The following is a 24,198-nucleotide window of genomic DNA, read 5'->3' as shown; positions in this document are numbered from 1 at the left end:
TTTGGTTCGAGGTAGCTCAAAGCATTCTAAAACCACTGAGGAAAGGCACGCATTGTGCATCCAATGTGCTCCAAAGCGAAGGTTGATGTCTAAACAACAGAGCAATTAGACTCCTAAAATCACCATTTTGCACTTTATATGGTGTTCCATTATTCCCAACCTTCACAAGGTCTTTTAAATGGGGAGTCTTAGCTTACTGATCTCAACCACGCGGCTCTCAAATCTGGGATGTTAGAATTGCACCATTCTGTTCTATGGTTCCTTTAGAGGTTTGAACACTTCACAAGTTTCTAGCTGTTCTGGATCAACAAGCGCTCTATAAAACGATATAAAAGGCATGGCTTTACCATTCTGTTTATACTTATTGACAGGTTGTGCCTTTCTAATTATCAAAATCGGATCCAAGCAACCTTCTTCTTTGTTTGTTGCTATACTTATCTGCTAACCATCATGATGATAGGCAATTTGAAAAAAGTCCCAATAGGAATCCGTGTTAATGATTCAACTTCTTCGGTAAAGGATCCCACTACGAGCAAAAAACTGCGTTCATGCCTCTTGCCCAATGCATCGCTTCCTTCTGCTCCAACTTTCAGTGTTATGTGGATGACACCCAGCTTTCCCTCAGGCTCTCCTCAGCCGCCTCTTCTCCTTCTCTCATTCCAGACTGTCTGACCTCAGTTCAGGAATGGTGTGCCGCCAGTGATCTCTGCCTTAATGTCGGTAAGACTGAAATCCTCCTCTTCAGAACACCAGCTCCCTCCTTTCCTCTCCCTCTCTGGCTGCCCAATCTAGGCCCTCTTCCTGCTCCTACCTGTAAGGCTAAATATCTTGCAGTCATCTTTGACTCCACCCTCTCCTTCTCTCCTCACATGTCTGATGTCTCTAAGAAGTCAAATTATCAACTTCACCTCCACAGAGGTATTCTTCCTTTCCTCACTTTCCCCCAGACGCTCACTGTCTCCAGAGCTCTGGTCCTCTCTAGGCTGAACTACTGCAACAGCTTCTTTCTTAATCTACTCTCCGACCTATTTGAACTTATCCACATCAGCAATGCAAGACTTGTCCTTGGCCTCAAGTCCAACGATCATATTTCTCCATCTCTGAAATGTCTTCATTGCTTCCCAGTTGTGGCAAGGATCACATTTAAGACCATCTGAATTAGGTTCACAAGGCATTCTGGGGCCTGGGACCACTCTACCTCCAACTCTCTCTTCCTAAACATCTCCCCTCCCGAGCTCTCCGCTCACCCACTTCCAACTCTCTGAGTGTCAGTCGCATTTCCAAGCAGAGAGTTTGGGGCAGATCTCTATCCTTGTCTGGGGCCTCTTTCTGGAACAACCTCCCTGCCTCTCTCAAACTTGAGCAGAACAATCTCAGGTTCTGGAAGCAACTCAAGGCCTTCCTCTTCGCTTCCGCTTCCTCTCTTCCTCTCCCCTGGTGATTTTCAACTGTTCCATGCACTGGCCACCTGGCTACACTCTGATCTTGGACCCAGGCTCCTGCATGTCCAGTTTCACCACAGACTGCCTCCCAGCTCCCCTAGCACTTGTGGTTTGTATCTGTAACCATACAGTCCCCTCTCTCAGCACTTATGAGCCACCCAATAGTTGCACTTCTTGATTTACCCGCACTGAGACACACACTGGCTGTACTTTTGAGTTACCTGCATTTCGTACCCCAAACCCCCCACCCCTCTCTACTACTTCCTTTCCTCTTCCCTGCTCTTGCGCGATCTGAATGACACAGGGCCTAGTAAGATTGTTGCTTTGTCCTCCCTACGTTTCCCCCTCCTTGTGTTGTCACACCTAGAAACACTTGTGTACAGGTGTGTTATAAATGCCATATGTTATCATATTGCAAAAAAACACACCTTCAAAAGACTTAACCAACTTCACCAGTGTAGCATCCCTCGCAGCCTTCCATTCAAACCTCTTAGAATGGTAGTCTACCATATCAAAATAATATTTGAGGCCACACCCCAAACCTTGAATCGGACACATCACATCCACAGCAACATTTTGCCAGGTCTGAACTGGAACCTTAACAGGAATAAGCAGTTTTCCTCGAACTACCTTTCTCTTAGCACTAGTCAAACACTCAGTGCAATCCCTTACCTTCCCTCCAACACAACTATCCATCATCGGCCACCAGTAACTCTGCCATTGCCTTCTATTGGTGCCATTTGCCCCCAAATTTCCCTGATGCGCTCTGTCCAACGACTTCTCTCTGACACTTTAAGGAGGTACACATTTTACCCCTCTCCTGAGTTTCACACCAGACAAGGACAACTCATCCTTCTCTTCAAAATATGGTACAAATGTACTCTCTAGAACATCCTTGCCAGGCCAACCTACAACCGTCCACTCCGCAATTGACTTTGCACCAAATTCTCACTACCAGCGTGCTCCCATTCTGCCTTACTTAATGCATCCTGCCCAATACTGGCCACCACCATCTCCTCTCCATTAATCTGCCTCCCCTTCCAGAGGCTCAATGAGAGACGTGACAGACAATATGCTACCAAATTCCTTTGAACTTGCAAATAGCACACCTGAAAATCATAACCTTGCCAACCCAACAGCCACTTGGATATCCTCGGTGTATATCAGAACAGTCATACTTCACACCCTTTTTGAGTAATGGCGCTAACATCACTGCAAATGTGTGCACAACCTTGTGATAGTATTCAGCCAACCCGAGGAATTACTTTACCTGATCCATATCTTTTGGTTCTAGGTCCAGACTTACAGCCTCCACTAAACTGAGCTTAAGGCAAACCCCTTCAGCCATAATTTGATGTCCCAGATATTAAAAAAACTCAACACCAATTTTGCACTTGTTGCGCTGAATACTATCAGTTCAGCCTCCCTCACCCTAAACAAAACCTCTTTCAGAGCCACATGAACTAAAAGAAATATCACAGTGTTCTTTATACTCTGCATAACATTTTCCATGACCAGATGTAATTCCGCCTCCACTGATGCCATGCCAAACGGCATCCTGCATTACTTGAAAGTGCTCTCCTTGGTGAAAAAGACTGGGACTCTTGGCACTCCAGTGCCAGTGGTACCCGATAGTAGGCCGCTGACAGATCAATAACTGTGAAATGCTTGACTTCCGCCAGCATAGCCAATACATTGGAGATAACAGGCAAATGATGATGATCAACTAAAATGTTCCTATTGAGACCTCTGAAGTCAACACATAGCCTTACATTTCCATTACACTTGGTAACTAATACCACAATGGACAGGCAATCTGTGTCTAACACTCTCTCGATGATCCCTTTCTTCAGAAGCTCATCAAGTTCAACCCTAAATTGTTCTCTCAGATGATGAGGTACTGGTGCTATCTTATGAACCACAGGAGTGGCAGTCACTCTGACTTTGCTTAGATGTTCAACAACCCTCAGTCTCCCCAGTTCGTCTGTGAACACATCTGGAAACTCCACAGCCCACTTGTCTTCCACCTCTGCCACTGTCACTGGCACACTCAGGTTGGCCTGCATGCAGATGTGCCAACTTGTCTGAGCAGTGATGATTCCTTTTTAGCTACACACATTTCAGCAGAACCACTGCTGGATATCATGTTCCTCCAGGTCCTGAATGCCACCAACCAGGTCTCCTGTGAATGTTTACCTAGATACAATAATTCACAGAGATGCACTGTCCATCTTCAAGGCTAAGACCTTCCCATCAATGGCAACATTATCCAGAAGTCCTTTCTTACCCCCAGTGACAGCAGAGATCTCAAAGACATGTTGGGCACTACCCGCTGCAGTGGTTGACTGTGAAAGTTGTTCTCTGGTCATGTCGCCACCTGCTCCACCATATTAATTACCCCTCCTTACAAACACAAACAAAGTGTTCTTTACACTTATATTTAATCTAATTTGCATTCCTAGTCAGTCAGAACAAACCAGACTACAAATGTTGCACAGTCCCACATGTGAAGCTTTTAATTTCATTGTTGCTTTCATTTCATTTCTTGGGTTTGATGCTGCACACTTTATGGCCATGCTTCTTCATTCTCATATTCTTCATGTAATGAGCCATCTGCTCCATGCTCTTAACCAACTCAATGGCTTGTTCAAGGGTAAGATCCTTGGCCAGAAGCTTTTCCTGTACCCTACTACTGTTAGTGCATCGCACCAGTAGGCCTCAGATAAGAGAATTTGTCAGAGGTCCAAATTCACATGGGTGGCTCAATGTCCATAAAACAGCCATGTAACTCTCCACATGTTCCTGAGGTACTTGATTCCTTTGGAAAAACGTATGCCTCTCAAATGTTGCATTCTTCCTAGACTCAAAATACTCCTGGTGCTTCCTAATGCCATCACAAAGTTTGCCAGATCTCCAGACACTATTCCCAGCAACTCTGGAAGTCCGTCGTAGATGCTGAACCCTTCAGCACCATGATTGTGGAGTAAAAATGCCTGCTCTCTGGCCGGCATAAACTTGTCACCTCCCATTGCAACAAGATAGGTAGCAAACATCCTTCTCCATCTTTCCCACATGATGGGACGAGTGCCACGTTCTTTCAAATAAGGGAGCAGGGGTGGAATCCCAGAAGCTGCCATTACAAACTGCCTCAAATGATCCCAATTTGCAAAAGCAAGCAAGCCACAATAGAGCTGGAGCAATCCCAAATCCTTATAACTTGTGAGGATGTCCAGACACCTGGAGCCTAAACTGTCCTGCTGTCTCTCGGGTTAACCACCTCTTAAAGAGCAACAGTCTCTTGGCTTAGCCACAAATTGAATCATGTAGATCTCTTGGCTTTGCCACAACTTGCATCACAGCCCACAAGGGCACTGGCAGTCAGAACGATGCTTCCTGCTGCCACGGTAACTCCAAGAAGCAACGGACATCCGCACACGCCACAAGGTCCTTTCCTCTAAGGCTGCTGATGCAGCACTTGGAGCTTGCGGCATTGAAAAACGGAGTGCTCTGCCGGGCTGATCCTGCACCTCACTCCAATGGCCGACCAAGGCACTGTGGGTCTGCACTTCCCAGAGGCTTTGGGGCACACGGTCAAAGATCGAGCAGCGGCACCACCCAAACAAGACACCGAAAACCCCTGCTTCCATCAGGGGACAGCTGCACGTCTTCTTAGTAGTCCAACATTCTCCAACACGGACCAGCTTATCACCATTGATGAGACTACAGGAAGCAATTGCAGGTAAGCAGTTTATTTGTAGTGGGTACAGAGGGTGCAGCCCTACAAAGGGGCCAACTGACTCACACAGAACGTCAAGGTTAGAAGTAATCCAACATGGAACCAGAACATAGAACACAGTGCTGCTTTTATTTGATGTGTTCTATACCTTAAAATGTCCTAAGTACTGTGTGTTCTGCTCGAGGTCGATGGTCAAGACAAAGTTGTTTTCACTGCTCAATGATTTTATGTCAAACTTTCTGTTTCTTAAGCATTGAGCAGGTTTGTAGACTGTTCCTATTTTTCAGATTAACCTGTAGGGTGTGGATTTTCATTCGTAGAACATTCCAGTGTTTGGCCACCAAAATTAGAAAGGTAAAGCCTCCATGTCTTTCATGCTTTGGTTCCTAATCGTTTGAAAAACCTGCAACCAGCTGTAGGATGTGGAGAAGAGAAAGGATTAATATTGAAATGGGGCTTACATTACGTGGAAAGGTATTTCGCCACATCAGAGCCACACCGTGATGGCTTTGCACCTTATCGCACCCTCCATTGCTGCAGTGAATCACATGTGGCAGACATTGGGCCTCATTATGACCCTGGTGGTATGGAGTGAACGGTGCCGTAAAAGGTGCCAGCGCCGTTCACTCCGTACCGCCGCATTACGAGTTCCCCTCGTGGGACACGGTAAGCACGCCTGGGAAAACCAGGCGTGCTTACCGGGTCCCGCGAGGGGAAGAGGGAGCAAACAACGGGCCATCTCGTAATGGCCCGTTGTTTGCTCCCTCTCCCATTTCCATTCAGCCCTATGGGGTCTGAATGGGAATGGGGAAGGACCGTGTCCGGGCCCTTGGAGGGAGGAATTACTGGGCCTTCCAAACTCGGAATGGCCCAGTAAATCCTCATTGCGAGGACCCGGACCCCAGCGCGATTTCGGCAGCAGCCATGCCGCCAATAGCGGCATGGTTACCACCGAACTCGTAATGAGGGCCATTGTGTACTGCTTGGGGGCTTGTCATGATGTAGTGAGCCAGCTCCAGAGAGCAATGAGATGTGCTCCCTTGTTCTGTTTTCCCTGCGGGTGCTATTGCTAGAAAAAGGCTCCAAAAGTAGAAGACAACAACACAGAAACCCACTTGGGGATGGCCCAGGACTATCAGCGCTCTCAGTTTAGAAAACAGAACTAAAAAACACATATTGCAGCAAGGAGAGGAACAGTTGGATCCAGGGCACCCCATGTCGCATGCATGAAAAAAGACAAACAAAATAATACAGCCCCGTGTCCAATGCAGCACTTGTGTGGTTTGGGGAGTAGTGCTGTATCAGCTACTTGTATGAGAGGTTAGAGCCAACTGCCATTTATCAGGCTATGGACCTTCTGTCTGCCAGAGAGGAGAGAGAGATAAAGTGATAGAGCCCGCACAAGGGCCTTTGCATGCGGCACATTGGCACATTTTAGGATGAGAAAAAAACACCTGCAAACTGCAGGAGATTTTATTTAAGGTACAAACAAATGAGAACAAGAAAATCAGTTTTATCACTTTAATCCAGTTGAAGTCTACAAGACTCTGGCACTGAAAGACAGCCAAGAGTAAGGGACCTTAATTTCCCAAAAGGAAACCTAGAGCCAGCATCACACTGCCCACCCACGGTGGGTGCTGCACAGTGAGCATTCTCATGCTTTGCTGAAACGCCCCACATATCGCGAGAGAGGGCAGGTGAGATGGGGAGATCAACATCAGCCAACAGAAACAGACATAAGCCGGATCTAATTTTTTTGTGGGATTTGGTGTTTCTTTTTCGTTTTGCTTTCCACAGCAGATGGCAGCTGCCTTTGAGTGTTTGTTTTTTAGGCAGGGTCGTTTTTTATTTTATGTCAGGCTAATCTTTAGTCTCCCAAATGTATACATCATCTGCCAGTGTTCGTTAGTGTTACAGAAGAAAACTGCACACAGAAACTTTATTTATGTTGCTAAGAGGTTAATCAGTTTGTTCAAAAGGGAATTGGCCTTCTGAGAAATTACCTGAATCGTTATTGCCCCAGCTTTCATTGTTGTACTACCAAATTGAAACTCTAATTCTATTGTCTGAATGAGATCTTTATGCAACAACCATATCTTTGGGTGGGCATTAAACATTATTGATGTTCATGTATGTACTTGCCAGTAGTGACACACAGTCCTTGTTTTTTATTTAAGTCAAAGTTGGGCATGCTTTGTACCCAGCAGCTACAAAATAAGGAATAACCTTCCATAGATTAAACAAAATTAATGTTATGTTGTTTTTCTGATTTTTACCACACATTCGTACCACCTAGTGGCAGTCTCCAGGAGCTCTCATGATATGATATGGCATTTATAACGTGCATATACACAAGTGTTTCAAGGCGCGACGAGGCAAGGGAGGGGGAACAAAGGGAAGAAAGACAACAATCTTACCAGGACAGGTGTCATTCAGATCGCTCATGGGAAGGGGGAAAGGGAACATGGCATGGGGGAAGGGAGAGGGAAAGTGCAGTACATGGGATAGCAGAATAAATAAGATAAATAAAAACGGCCATCTGGTGGCAAGTGCAAGCTAAGTGCAGACATAAGTGCTGGTAGGGGCACTGTAGGGATACAGAACACAGTCCCCAGGTGCAGGGGTTGCCAGGGAGGCAGTGCAGGTGTGCAACTGGCAGGGCCTGGGCCCCAGATCAGAAAGGGTGGCTGGGTAACCAGTGCAGTTTCAGCCAGGAATTCAGCAGGGGAGAGGGGGCGGGAAAGCAGAAGCAAATAGGAAGGTTTTGCGGTGCTTCTGAAACCGGAGATGGTTTTTCTCAGGTTTCAGGGAGGCAGGAAGGCTGTTCCAGAGGGAGGCCCCTGCCGAAGAGACAGATCTACCACCAACTCATTGCTTGGAGAAGCGACTGACCCTGAGGGAGTTGGAGGCGGATGAGCGAAGAGCTCGAGAAGGAATATATTTAGGAAGAGAGAGTTGAAGGTATTGTGGCCCCAGGCCCCAGAAGGCCTTGTGGAGAATGCAGAGGGTTTTGAACTTAATCCTTGCAGCCACTGGGAGCCAGTGCAGAGATTTCAGTCCTGGAGAGATACCATCCCTGGGTGTGAGGCCAAGGACAAGTCTTGCAGTCCTGTTCTGGATAAGTTACAGAGGGCAGAGAGTAGAGGCAGGCAGATTTAGATAGAGGCAGTTACAATAGTCGAATATGACCCTGAGGTTTTTAGCCTTGCAGGTGGGAGCAGGAAGAGGGAACTCATTCTTTGTTTCTCACCTCAAGTGGATTGTGATGATACATCTGTCTGCTGATTGCTGACTTGCTAACTTCCTGTTGAATATACATGAGCCATCTATTGTCAGTCATGAATATCACAATATACCACAATCTCAAAATACATCAATGTACTCCATGAAGAGTTTGGGGTGGATCATTCCCTAGACCTCTTTACAGTTTACTTTAAACGTATATGTATCTTTGTAGGTGGAGCTCAACTGCAGTAATCTTAACTGCCCTATCATGCCATCAGGTTAGCAGGTTTGCATGCAGAAATGACTACATTTATAATTGCACACTGATAGTATCTTGTCAATTATGACTATTGTCAACTATGTGTGGGTAGACATGAAAAGTTTAGGGCCCCAGGCCAGTTGGAACTGAATAGAAAATAATTACTAGATTATATTCAGGCTAGGTAGATTTTAAAAACCACCACAAGATGTTTCTGATGCTTTCAATACAGGATTTCAAGGCATGAAAATACTATACATTTTCTTCAGTTATGTACTAATGGCACCAGGCCATGCTTCAAAGAGATAGCACATGTTTTATTTTGCAGCAACCCATAATCTGAAATCATTATCTTCTGAAGAGTTCAGCAGAGGAGGTCACATGCACCCACTTGCATGGCATGTGCCTTGGATTAGTTAAGGTTAAAGGACAATAAAGATATGCACAACAAAGACATTTTACTGTGAATAGTGGTGACTTGGAGAAAGAATAGTTAGCTGTGGTATCGTCTATGCTGTCTTGAGAAGAACTGCTTCACATGCACACCAGAGAAATCTCAATGCATTCACACAAATAATATATTGCATTAAAATGTGCAAAGACTAACTTAAGCCTTGCATCATCAGGAAAGCTCTAATCGATTTGTGCTTTTGATATATCATATGGTAAAAGCAAACTGTAGCGTAGACTCTTGGAATGGAATTATATGTTGTCATTTGGAAATGGCTTATACATGACTACAAAGGTATCAGAGTTCTATACTTCTATATATCAAACTGTTCTCCTTGGTGTGCAGAAACTAAACATATACATTTTACAAAGGTAGCATTCAGGAGTCTGAAGTTACAGTATAACAACACCATCAGCTACTTTTCAGAAAAGAGCAGTCCCGGTCCTTTTTGGTGAGGTGCCTGGAAAATCACACCTGTATGCTAAGAGTAGGATTTGGGTAATGGCTTGTAAGAATTACATACACATAGGAGAGAGTAGAACGATAGGAGTCTGGATACTGGAATATTGAGCCAGGAAGAGACAAACAGGGAACAGACTGGAGATTGGTGAGAAAAACAACTAACTCCACCCAAAAGAGGATGAATGGTACATTGAAAGAGGGAAGCCAGTGCAGCCCATAGACAGATGTCCGGTTTGCACAAGGGAAGCTAGCCATCTGAATTATTTTTTTTTTTTTCTGCTGGATTGATGGATAAAGATGAGGCCTAAATTGATTAAAATGAGAAAGGCCTTTATGGCAAGAGTGAAATATAGGTATCATGTTTGGTACTTATTAGGGATTTCTACCTCGTGCATGCCTACTAATGTTCAAATAATTTGTTTTCAAAGCCAGATAGCATAATAATAATGTACAGTGAAGCAATGAAATGTTTTCTTTCAGCCATTGTACAACCCACATACATGTATGACAATCTTGAACATGTGTTGCGGCACACAGAAGCACTCTTTGCAAAGCATAACCATTTTGTGTGTGGAATCCTGAGCCCAAAACATTAAACACATGTGTGCATTTGAAATTAAGCTCTGAGTAGAAACAAACAGTAAGGTTTAAAGTGTGTCAAGAATAAAACATGTTACTTGTGAAAGGGAGGGCCAGAATGAAGGTAGTTATTTTTCAGCAAATACCACAAAATATTTCAACAAAAGTTATACTCTGATTTCTTCATGTGTCTTTCCAAATTGAGTAGCTTATGTAAAGATGATGCCATTACAGCAAAAGGTGTATTACAGTCAATGTGAGAATATATAACGTGTTCACTTATTTTGCCATGCTAGTCATTTATTCAAACTTTATTGCTTGAAACTCAAGGATAGGAAAGGAAATGTTATTAACTTCCCTTTTCCTGGGTGAGGTCCATTGAAAGGTCAGGTCTGCATTAATGAATGGACCAATAGAACTCTAATAGCTACAGTGAAAGAACAGAATCAAATTGCATTTCTAAGTGTGTTTTACCACATATGGGCATACATGAAAAGTTTAGGGCCTCAGTCCAGTTGGAACTGGACAGATAATATGTACAGGTTATGGTCAGACTAGATAACTTATAGAGATGACCCCAAGATGCTTTTAACAGGATTTTAAGGCATGAAAATACTACACATTGTCTTCAGGTATTAACTAAAGGAAAAAAGACTTGCTTCAAAGAGATATGACATGCTTTATTGTGCAGTAACTCATAAACTGAATCCATTAGCCTATAAGGAAGTAAGCATTGGAGTTCATAGGCATTTAGTTGCATGGCATCTGCCTTGGATTAGTTAAGGAAAAGCTTTAAGTGCACACCAGAGAAAACTCAATGCATTCACACAAACAATATAATGCTTTAAAATGTGCAAAAACTAAATGAAGCCTTGCATCATCAGGACAGCCCTGATTGATTTGCACCTTGGATGTATTTTACGGCAAGCTCTAATGGAGTGTTGAAATACATTTTTTTTTATTGGGTTGACAGTTCAATTCTGAATTTTACCCAAATTTATTTATCACATGTATCAATATTTTGATCAATAGAGCAGAAAAGAAAAAAGGAGGAGTAGAGAAAAGGTTATATTTCATAATAGCAAAATTCATCAAAACCTTTCAATAAAATTATAGGTACTCACATACTTTCATAATGACTACCCCTCATACAAACATAGATAAAAGACATAAAAGACATAAAATAGCTACATTAAGATGTAAATACATCACATAATTCACGTCTGCGATTGTCAAAGATACATATTGCCCACTGCACATAATTGCAATCAATTTTTCTCTAGTTAGTAGTGCATATTGAGATTTCAAATTATCATAAAACTGTGCCCTAGGTTCATCTAGAGAAATACAATTAAAATGTGCCACAATGTTTCTGTTGTATTCAAACAGAATCTACAATTGTGATCAAATAATGGATCCTTTGATCTAGTCCCCAAAAGGTCTCCAGTGGGAAGGAAATTAAATATAATTCGTAAGCAAACATTTCAAATTTTGCGACTTGAAATGCAAATATATGTTGCAATTTTGGAATTGGGATATATATTGCAACACTATATACAATTGAAAAAATATATCAGTATTCTACAATTCAATATATCAAACTGTTCACCTTGGTGTGCGGGATCTAAAAATAGAAGTTTTATCAAGGTAGAATCAATGAGTTAGACGTTACAGCATAACAATAAAATTAGCTACTTTTCAGAAAGAGCAACCCCTGTCCTTTTTGGTCAGGTGACTGGGAAATCACACTTCTATGCTAAGTATGGTTTTGTTAAAAGCCTATAAGAAATGCATACACATAGGATAGAGCAGAAGGAGAGGAGTCTGTATTTTGGAATATGAAGCGAGGAAGAAACAGATGGGAATAAACTGGATATTGGAGAGAAAAAGGACTGATTCCACCCAGAAGCAGATGACTGGTACATGGAAAGAGGGAAGCCATTGTAGCGCATGGGAAGATGTCCAGTTTGCACAGAGGCTGGCCACCTGATGGAATGATACCTACCTGACTGAGCCCCTGTCTAGTTACGGTAAAATCAGAAGCTGCATCTTAAAGGTAAGTTAAAAGAACCCCCCTCCTATTCATTGCCAAAAAAATGACCAACTTTTATAAGGGTAAAATCTAGGAAGATAAAAGGACTGGGAATGCAGAGGGGGTCCAAACCAAAATTGACAGCACAGATGCTAATATCCAAATACCCTGTATTTCTACATTTATATATTCAATGCAAAGTTAGAGATTGTTCATTTAGGCCTGTTCGACTCCACAATGAAAAACAAAATGCATAACTGAAACCCTTTTGGCTGCCAGTTTAAAGTGGGATTACATTTGTAAAGCTAAGTATTAATTGCAAAGATAGGTTATGGTCAAAACTGGTGATAAGTCGTTGTGGGTCATAGGACAGTGCACATACAATTGCATGTGGTGATCTCATGCTTTGATGCAGCCATCCTAGAGTCTGGATGTTTGCACAATGAAATGCAGGCTGAGAGAGTTAGTTATTTTCATTAGGAACTGTGCGAAGTGCAACTCATCTGTATTATCCTGGAATGTCAATGCCTAGGGAAAGTCAGCTGTAGTATGGGAGAGAAGTGATTTCTCAACTCAATAACTGAAGAAAAGTACATCTGCAGCCCCGAAATTTAAAGAGACTGAAAACTTTACATGCAGGCTCTTTTAAAATTGTGCATATTTCGGGGTACAAAGGAATCCATTAATGTGCAAGCAAGACCGTACACAAACCCCTGAGTGGTAGCCCCCTGTGGCTAAGGGCCCTGAGGCAAAGGGCTGCTCCAACTGAAGCAGCTCCATAGAGTGTCTGCAGGTGCCCGCAGGGGAAGCCAGTGGCCAGCCATCGACTAGCAGGGACTAGCACGGTAGGACCAGCCTACAGGGGGTTGGGGGGTTATAATTCACTTGCACTGTTAGGTCGCTGTGTCCAGTATTGTACTCAATTTGCATTGTTAGATGTAGGCCTATCTCCCACTATACAAGACTCTCAGAACTAGCTGTGTTTAGTCTTGCACCCACCCACTTTGCACTGTTAGGTCGCTGTGTCTAGTATTGTACTCAATTTGCATTGTTAGATGTTGGCCTCTCTCCCACTATACAGGACTCTCAAATCTAGCTGTGTTTAGCCTTGCACTCAACTCGCACTGTTAGGTCGCTGTGTCTAGTATTGTACTCAATTTGGATTGTTAGATGTAGGCTTCTATCCCACTATACAGCACTCACAAATCTATCTGTGTTTTAGTCTTGCACTCAATTTGCATTTTTACGTGTAGGCCTCTCTCCCACTATACAGGACTCCCAAATCTAGCTGTGTCTAGTCTTGCACTCACTTTTCATGGTTAGGTCACTGTGTCTAGTATTGTACTCAATTTGAATTGTTAGATGTCGACCTCTCTCCCACCATACAGGACTCTCAAATCTAACTGTATTTAGTTTGGTATACAAACTGCATTGTTGAGGTAGCTGTGTCTAGTTCTGTACACAAACGGTAATCATGTTTAGTCTTGTGCACAAATTGCATTGTCAGGTGTAGGCCCTTCCCACTATTCAGGACTTTCAAATCTAGCGGGCTCCTGTACTCAAAGGTAGTCCATTTATACCTTACACTCAACCTACATTTTGAAACTTCGCCCTCAATCCGTAATACAGTCATCAAGGCACTATGTCACTCACTTGCCACAACTGTGTAGCTCCCAGGCCCACCACTAGCCCCATGGAGATCCACCACAGTCACTCTCTACCCCCACTACAACACATCCCACCCGCTTCCACAGAGCACATCCAACTGTCACCCCTCAGCCCCTTCTTCACCCGCCACGACCTTATTCCCCCCCTCAAACTATCACTCTCTCCCCTACCCATAGATCCCGCTCTGCACAATTAGGAGCAGCAAGATGGAGAGACGGATCAGATAGCTCGTACCCACGGAACACACAATCCCTGACACAGCCCACTCACATTCCTCCTAACCAACCACAGACCATTCCCAACTCCCAATTCCCCTCACTTAGCGCAGCAAGAGAAATGCTAGCTAACACTCCACCCACCAGAGAACCACCCACTCTCTCCCACACTCCCATGACTGAACATAATGCAAAGAAAGGGTGAGACCACAATCACCTAATACCCCCTCTTGCATCTCCCATTCTCCACCACAGGTCACAACCACTGCCACTGTCATAAAGGAACAAAACCTCACCACCCGCACCCAACCCGGTCGTATCTCTCTTCCACTCCTTCCCCGGACCACTTATTTTTCTCGGGCAGATAGCTCAGAGGGCAACGTGCTCGTCTTGGAAGCAAGACAACATGGAGCACCACAGGTTCGATCCCCGGGTCTGTGCTTAGAAACCTCTGAGTATTAAGTGCATTATAAATAACCAATTGTATCATATCATGTCATTCCAACTACCCCCTAATCCCCACACTCCACCTCCCCCTTTGCTCCCCCACCAATATACCCCTTTCTCCCCCGAAACACCACCCATCCTCCACCCACCACATCCTCCACCCACAAAGTCATCCCGCCAAATATCCTGCACCCTCTTCAATGCCAGGTCTGTTTCCAAAAACAAACTCCACATCTACGACCTCAGCACAGAGGAATAACCAGACACCCTCTTCATCACTGAACCATCAACCTCACACAGCTTCCTACTCATCTATAGACCCCTCGGCTATAACAAAAACTTTGTAGACACGTTTGGTGAAGCTCTGGCTGCCAACCTCATCCAACATTCTACTCTCGCCATCCTAGGATATTTCAACATATGGTTCGACTCACCATCAAAACCCCATGACCAGGTCACTTACAGTCTAACAAAATCACAACTCTACAATCTAAAATTGCAAAGAAGAAAGCACCCTTGAGTTCCACTGTAACCCATACTACCCACCTGCCTGATACTGCCAGAACAGTCACTCAGAACAATCGCAAACCATTCAGATTCACCAATATATCCATATTGGAAACTGAAAAGGTGATATCTTCCCTGAAACCATCTAATTGTCAGGGCGACAGCTGCCCAGCACAAGTTATTAAGGACGCAGCTAGAGACTTAGCACCCTTCATATCTAAATTAATTAACGCATCCTTTAGAACCAGCACTGTACCCACAAACCTGAAAGAATCTTGGGTACTGCCTCTCCTTAAAAAACAGACCCTCGACCTAGCTATCCCTACCAATTATAGGCCCATCACTACGGTCCTATTTCTCCTTAAAATGATCGACAGAGTAGCCTACCTCCAGATCCAAAACTATCTAGAGACAAACCAACTACTAGGATCACGCCAATCTGGATTCAGACCACTACATGGTACTGAAACGGCCCTAATTGACCTTAAGACACAAATCGAGGAGTTGAAGGATAAAGGTAAAACAGCTATGCTCCTCCTCCTTGATTTATCGGCGGCCTTTGACCTGGTGGACCATGCAGTGTTATGCAACCAACTAGCGTCTGCGGCCCATTTCTCAAGCCTGCGGCCCAAGATCTAGCCTGGGTACAATCCTTCCTAGCCAACCGTACGATGAGAATGTTCTCCCCTCTAGCTTCTGCGGACCCAATACATATCACCTGTGGCATCCCACAAGGTTCATGTGTCTCCCTTACAATGTACAATATCTTCACTAAGCCACTCTTCGACAAACTTGACAGACTGGGGATAACCTACACCAATTATGTGAACGATACGCAGATACTCATACCACTATCTGGCAACTTTGTCGAAGACACAGCTCTAGTAAACAAAATGTACCTCCTCATTCAGGCATGGATGGCCTCCCACGGCCTCTGCCTGAATGACGACAAAACAGAGATACTGATCCTGGGTTCCGACTCTAACCTCAAAAACTTAGCCCCAATTATCGCGCCTTCAACATAGATGGCAATATAATCAAAGTGGCAACTGCGGTAAAAACTCTAGGTTTCTACCTTGATTCCACATTATCTCTTAAAAAACAAACTAATTACCTCGCCTCCTCCACTGCTTACACCTGCAAATTAATCAGAGCTTGCAGACCTTACCTTTCCAAAACCAATTGTATCACACTAGCCAATGCCCTAGTAATGTCTAAATTGGACTACTGTAACGCCCGATATACGGGCGCCAGCAAAACCATCATAAACAAAATGCAAACACTGCAGAATAATGCTCTTAGAGCCGCTCTGGACATACCCCGTAGAGCACACATATCCAACATTAGGAAAGATCATCATTGGTTAAAAATTTGTGACAGAGTTCTCCTCAAAACACTATCCCTCACCTACAAAGGACTGAACAACACCGCGACCCCATACATTTCGGGCAGATTGACCAGAAAATCCTCCACAATCATATCCACCCAACCCCCACGCCCAATGTCATGGTCTGATCACTCAGCACTCAGTTTCATCAAACCGCTCAATGCTATGGTCAGTGGCCATCACCCAACAATACCTCCACAAATTGCCCCCTCCAATTTCCCATTATGGAACAAAGTAGTAATCAACCCAGAGCTTGAACTCTCACTCCGCAACTCCTTCAACTTACTCTTCTTAGCGGAAAGACCACCGGCAATTGACGCCTTCGACCTCTGGTTTAGCAATGCCCTCAAACCCCTCACCCCGTCAAAACATTCCTCACAGAGATTTAGAACATCACTGAGGTGGTTCTACCCAATCTCAAAAACCTCAAAATGCTCAAGTACCCTCTGGAACGGCCTGGAGATCCAACGCTTCAGCCCACAACAAAACTGCCCTAGCAAGGACAACCAGAACCTACAGATCGGAAATCAGAAAAAGCAAAAAATCATTCTACAGGAACCGAATCCAAAATGCACGCAACCCAAGTAAGGAACTACATAAAATCATAGCAGAATTCAAATCAGCCTCATGTTCTCGCCTGACTATCCAAAGCTCCCAACCCTTGTGCGACACCTTAATGTTCCACTTTTAAAATTCTGCCAATGAAAGACACAACGCCATCATCGCAAAAATAAAAATTCGACCACACCCGCCCGCAACGCCCCACACAAACCCCAACCCGATTACAATCGTCTTTTGACTCTTTTTCTACCATCACACACCAAGAATTCCTGTCGCTGGTAGTGGACAGCCACCCGTCAGGCTCTCTGGAAGACCCGTGACCACCCACGTTGCTCAAGAAAATACTAACCGCCACCTGTGCAGGTAAAGTCGCTCGGACAATCCTTAACCACTCAATCACCTCTGGATTCTTCCCAAAAGCCCTAAAAACATCCTACACCAAACCGATCCTCAAAAAACCAATGCTTGACCCACTTCTTCCCCAAATATACCGACCTATCTCCAATACGTGTTTCATTGCCAAACTGATCGACCGCGCAGCCTACATACAGCTTGCCAATTTGCTGAATCCAATAACCTCCTAGACACAGCACAATCAGGTTTCAGACCACTAGGGGGAACAGAAGTATCCCTAGTCTCCATCTGGGATGACCGAAAAAGAACAGCTGATGCAGACGACTGCATGGTTCTCATCCTTCTAGACCTTTCCGCAACTTTTGATACCATTGATCACAAGATTTCATTAGACAGACTTCAAACACTAGGAATCAAAATCACAGCCCTCCCTTGGATCCACTCCTTCATCTCTAACCGGTCACAAATCATCCTCCTCGACCACTTCACATCCATATCACGTCCAGTTTGCTAAGGTGTTCCCTAAGGAGCATCCACATCACCGCTAATCTTAAACTTCTACATACAACCCATTTCCACAATCATCCGCTCGTACAACCTTACCTGCTACAACTACGCAGACGATACCCAGATCATCCTCAAAATCCCAAATTCTGAAGGATCCGTCAGCCCAGACCTGTCATCATGCTCTTGGATATTGACCACTGGATGACGACCAACCACCTTATCCTAAACCCTGGGAAAACCAAAATCCTACTCTGCAGGAACACATCTCTCATCCCCCAACCAATCCCTTGGTCCGAATCACTAGGAAAAGCACCGGCACCTTCAAACGTGGTTAGAAACCTTGAATGTGAATTCGACGCAGATCTATCCCTCACCCATCACACCACGAGCATATCCAAAACCTGTTTCTTTCACTTACATATTCTCCGGTCGATTTTCCCCTACCTCTCCTATCCTCACCGCTTCAAGGCCATCGAGCTCATTAACCTTCCCGCCAGAGAACATATCAGCCCTATCCTGTCCTCCACTGGCTCCTTATTGCTCGACGCACCACCTTCAAAGCCATGTCCATCACCCATTGCTTAATCCATAACACTGCCCCTGAATTCCTGTGAGACAAAATTGTCCCTTACCAACCTTCCAGGAACCTCAGATCTCGCAATGCTTTTCCCCTAGTGATCCCACCGCATAGCTCCATAAGACTTGGTGGCTCTTCCTTCTCTGTCCAAGCGCCAATCATCTGGAATTTCATCTCCATACACATTTTCAACATTGAAAACCACCTGAAATTCAGGAAGGCTCTTAAAACCTGGCTCCTCACAATACTCTCCTAAGCCACTGCACCCTGGGAATAAACCACTAATAAACTCCATCAGCTTTGATCATAGCTCAGGGGCCGGCAGCTCTCACAGCAGTCCCAACTGGCACACCACAACATACCGCTCAACAACACTGTCTGCCGACTAGAACTCAAGGTAAGCCAGCAGCTTTCATTGTGGCATTCCTGATCCACTATCAACCCACCCACAACAACATTCTAACTCAACAAGCACCCGAGCTAAGCCAGCAGCCTTCGCTGTGGCTATACTCACATCATACTCACCCTTCATACTCACTGCTCAACAACACTGCCTGTTGACTAGAACTCCAGGTAAGCCAGCAACTTTCGTTGTGGAATTCCTGATCCACCATCAACCCACCCACAACATCCTCAACCAACAAGCAACACGCAGATCCTTAACTATCTCACTGCCACTTTTACCAGCATCGCTCATTTTGTTACATGTGGAGACTTCCTGCACTGCGAAACCTGGCCCGCCTGCCCACCATACAGGATTATCAAAGTTAGGTGCACCCTCCAAGTTGGCATACTTTATGATGAATCGTACTGCAGTGTGATACCCAGGCTTCTCTACCCTATACAGAATCCTCAATTCTAGGTGTAGCCTCAACCTACGTTCGCCATATCTCTAAACCTCTGGAACTCTGAAACATAGGCCTTTCTCCCACTGTACATGATCCTATAATCTAGGTCTTGACTCCTTTTCTGCCTATCATACGCTGATACCGGCTACAGTAGGAAACCCAGGCCCATTGCTACAGGATATTGAGTCTAGACCTGGAAAAATAAACAAACTCGCAGTTTATGGTATGTATAGCGCACACCACTAGCGTGGACTCAGGCCACTGGCAAGGCCAAATATCCATGCACGATTGAACACATCTACGACTAAGCACATCCGGCCTAGTTTCACACATAGCCGTCCAGACTGAAACACCTGACGTACCACCACACCTCTGCCACTAGCATACAGCGACCACCACCCGGAAGAAACTTGATATAGCTGGCCTCACATAGACTCTCGACAACAGCATTCTATCTCTAACCTTCAAGTGCACCCACCCACGTGTCTGACTTCTACTGGGCTGCTTGGTCGAGTCTTAGAATGGCAAACATGCACACACACATCTAAGCTAATCCCCTAGAACCTCTAACCACACTGAATACGGTCACCAAGGGAGTTCAACCAAGGAAAAAGCGCACTAAGGCCACACAAGTGGGGAAAGAGTGCTATATAAATAACAAATACAATACAAGTGAATGGCTTCATGTTCTCTGTACATTAGAGGACATGGAAGCATCACCTCCATAAACAGGATCAAGGTTCCCTTTCTCTTTCCAAGGCCTGAACTTATAAAACGCTGTAAAGCATTTGAAATTGATTTTATAGTGCTAGCTCTCATTTGTTTATGTTAATGGAATTTTCACCATATCCCCAATTGTTCAATGCATCAGTATTTGAACATAAGGTGTGCTCAATATAATTATTTCATAATTTACAAATAAATTGAGTGACTTCATATTCATGTAATCATTATACTACTGAGATGTGAACTCTCAAGAATCTCTAGAGAACTCATTTTTTGAATGCTAAACCGTACTATTGTAAACCCTGAGGTTTGGGATAGATCTGAATACTGAAAGTGTTTGTGTTCAATATTGTGGTTTTTGTACTCCACGTCAGGTTAAACTGGTAGCTGATTGAGTGGGTTTTCCACCAATGAATTTTAAAACTTAAAGGAGTTGATATGAAGAGCATCCCTTGGTGTCCTGCTATAATACCTTCACACTAAATGAGGCAGTGGACCATGTTGTGCAATGAAGTGACTCTCTGATATATCCCTTCAGATGTTCAGAATCCACTGGACATAATATGATGTCAATGTGGACAGTAATTGAATCTACTCCGGTTCTCATATGCTCTTATGAGCTTGGATTGGAAGAGGAAACACAGGGAGGATATCTGTGTCTCCATCCCCCCATCATCGTCTCTTCCTATGCTATAGTGATCATTGTTAAAGTGTTCAGAGGAATCTCTCACCCCCACAAAGAGCTAATTTGTGGGCTTTCATCTTTTGAATAAGATGGGGTCAGTGTGCTTTTGCTAGAAAGATAAGTTCTCAATTTGGGGAACTCACGTCCCCTGCATACTGTTTGTGGGTCAATAGATAAGCCTGACTTTTTAGATAATTCTAACCATAATATTGGGTAGCTGTTAAATACTTTAATGCAGTTAGTTGAAAACAATTTCACAGTATTCACATTGCAATTGTTTAGAAACAACTAATCACAAAGTTCTTTTCTTCAGACGTGACCTTTAATTTCCCAACGCATTTTGAGATTATCTATCTCTTCTTCAGGGGCTGTTTTTATACAATATCTAGAAGAAATATTTAAAACAATATAAAATTACAATATTTTTTTCTAATTTTCCAAAAATGTCTTGTTTAAACTCAATTAGACAAAATATAGAAACGTATAATTGACTCACGGATCTGAGTTGACATTATGCGCTTAAATGTTCCTTTCCCAATCTCTAACTCCTTTGCATTCTGAAGTTACTGTAATATTCAATAATCTGTGTAAATATACAACACACATGTTGAATAATTTTTCTCTTAAGTTGTCGGTCCTGTTAGTCGTATACTTTTTTATACCACTGTTTTCTTCTGTATCAAAGTTACGTCTGATGTATACTTTATAATCTTTCTATTCATGCATATGCCCAAACCAGTTGTAATGAACAAATGATAAGGAATTGCTAACCTTTTTTTTTAAAAGGACTGTGTCCTATTTTATCATCTGTGATCGAATTCCTCTATGAAATGCAGGAAATCTCTTTCTCTACTATCTTGCACATTTCTTTGATTGACCTAAATAAATTGGATTAAGTTAGATTGCAATTAGTAATCCTTCCGTAATTTATGATTATTGCTCACATTATAGTTACATCACACTTACTCTATAGGCATTTATCCAAGTTTGTCTTGATTAATTGGGGACAAGTAATTCAAGTGGTGATTTCTTGATTTAATTTCAAATCCCATGCACATTGAGTCAAGTTCCACCAAACGGATCTGTGTAGATACGTAACAGAGCGATGATCCATTGTATAAAGAATTAAGACTTAGGAGTGAAACTACACGTCTAATAAGACTTCATCATTTGGTAAAATAATTGCCAATGAATTACCGCTGACCAATGAGTAAGGGAGGAAAGATGGTTTCTAATGCTGTATTAATTTCAAATCATGTGTAGATAGGATCCAATATCACAAAAAAATCAATTGAGAGAGAAAACTCGATAAGGATGTTTTGTTTATCAGATATCAGATAAAGGTAACAATAAGACGGTTCCATGTTGCTTCCACTTTCACTCGAGAGACAGTGTCCCTCAAAATGGCTGCCTTTTAAAGCGCCATCATCGCTTACAGGTGACATCATCACATTATGCATCGATGATGTCACTTTTGTAAACATTGCACCATCAGACGCTAGTGTCAAAAAAGTAGACCAGTGAAGGGCTTGGTTAAAAGCTAATGTTAGTAAAAATATATTTTTTTTATGATGTAGTTTGCAAACAAACTTTTTACATTTATCTATTACATATATTCTCAAAAAATCCATCTGCAAAATACACTTCCATATAAAACATTATTATTCACTTACTGTTTCAGCTTATCAGAGTCAGTTCCTGGGGGTTTTACATTTTTCCTACCATTTCATGTTCATCATGGTTGATTTACTTCATTTTTCATCATTATTCTTCATTATTTTGTTCCAAAATTGAATGATCCTATAAACCAGGGTTTTGTCGGTGCCTGTTAATATTTATGCCGATCTTTCTTCAGGTTCATATTTAGTTCTTTCGATGGGTAGCATTGCTGCAAACAATTCCCTTTGATCGCTCAGATCTGGGTATTCAATAAAAATATGGTAGTAAGATTCAACTTGATGTTCTTGTTGCAAAATCGACAATAGGCCTCATTTGATGTTATTTGTTTAGTTTGAGCAAGATATTCACACATAGGCAAAACATTAAGCCATAATCGGCAGAAGGTATCTCTCATCTGTTTGCATGGGGAGACGTTCAAATACTGTGGCAGTTAATTTAATGGTCTAACTTTTTTGGCTGAAGTTATATTAATCCGGTATTGTGTTTTCTCATGGATAGTCTTGATCCAATCATTGTATTGGATTCTTTTTTTGACCACTAACGGTATGTTTATCATTGTTTCAACAGTAAGTTCAGTATTATTTAGTATTTTCTGACATGTTTCCTTCCATAGGTCCAGAGCTGTTATGTTGGAGGATTTTTCCTTACTTCACAGTATCTCAATTGCTGGATTGTTTTCATCAATGATAACCTTCCTGTATAGATCCAAATACATCCAGGTTATCATTGATTCACTTGATTGAATAGCTAATTCCAATCATATCCTTGGTATTGGGTATGCGTTTGGTAGGGATAAGATCTTATGCCAAAAAATCCCTATGACCTTGTTCCATGTAAGTCTTGGGATATTCAACATAGCATTGCTTCCATATATTAATATGGCTATGACTTTCTGCCTGTAGAAGGTAATTATTGGCTTCATTGAAAATTGGCCATATTTTCTATGTATTATCAATCCTTTCCGTGAGAGTAAACGCACCTTATTTTTTAGATGTTCAGTCCAATATTTTTCCACCTCTGATTGGTTCATCCAGATTCCAAGATATTGTATTGTTTTTACTGTCTCTATCTTTTTCCCTTTTATCTTGATCGATAATGGCTTTGATCTTACTCTTTGTTGGCGTGCTATTTTTTTTTATGTTTATCATCCGGTCGTTTCCTTAAACGTAATCTTCCAATGTATCCAATCTTTTTTTGTAGTCCTAATTGATTCCTATCAAGTATGACTATTTCATCTGCGTATAATACATGAGAGATTGGTGTTGCATTCAGCTTTGGTGGATTTGTAATTACTTCATTTTGGTTTTTGAAGATATCTGACAAATATAGGTTGAAAAGTGTAGCGACTAAGGGACAGCCTTGTTTTAACCCATTATAAGTTTATATCGGTGCTGTTATCGATCCATCTTGGGAGAGTCTCACCCTTATATTTGTGTCTGTGTACAAAGCTTTTATGGGTTCCAAGATTTCTATGGACAATTCCAGCTATTTAGTTTTTCCCACAATTTTAAGCAATTAACGCTATCAAAAGCGAGCTGTGCATGTATAGATGTTTTCCTTTTTATTGCTTCTATTGGCCCATTCAATCAGTCTCTTTTGGAGTAGTGATGCAAAGACATTTCCCAATGGGTCTAGCAGAGCAAGCGGCCTATAGTTACTTGGTTGCTTCTTATCTCTGTATTTGAAAATTGGTATTAAGGTGGCTGACTTCCAAGTTTCTGGGATGTAATTGCATTCTAAAATAAGCGTAAAGATTTGCATACTTATATTCGCCCACGCTTCAGGGAATCTCTCTAGCATCTCATTGCTGAGACCATCAGGTCTGGGTGCTCTCGGACTATTAAGAACTT

The sequence above is a fragment of the Ambystoma mexicanum genome, chromosome 6q, assembly GCF_040938575.1.
Source record: "Ambystoma mexicanum isolate Mex_15411 chromosome 6q, UKY_AmexF1_1, whole genome shotgun sequence".
Classification (NCBI taxonomy): Eukaryota; Metazoa; Chordata; class Amphibia; order Caudata; family Ambystomatidae; genus Ambystoma; species Ambystoma mexicanum.
Note: the sequence above shows the minus strand (reverse complement) of the source record.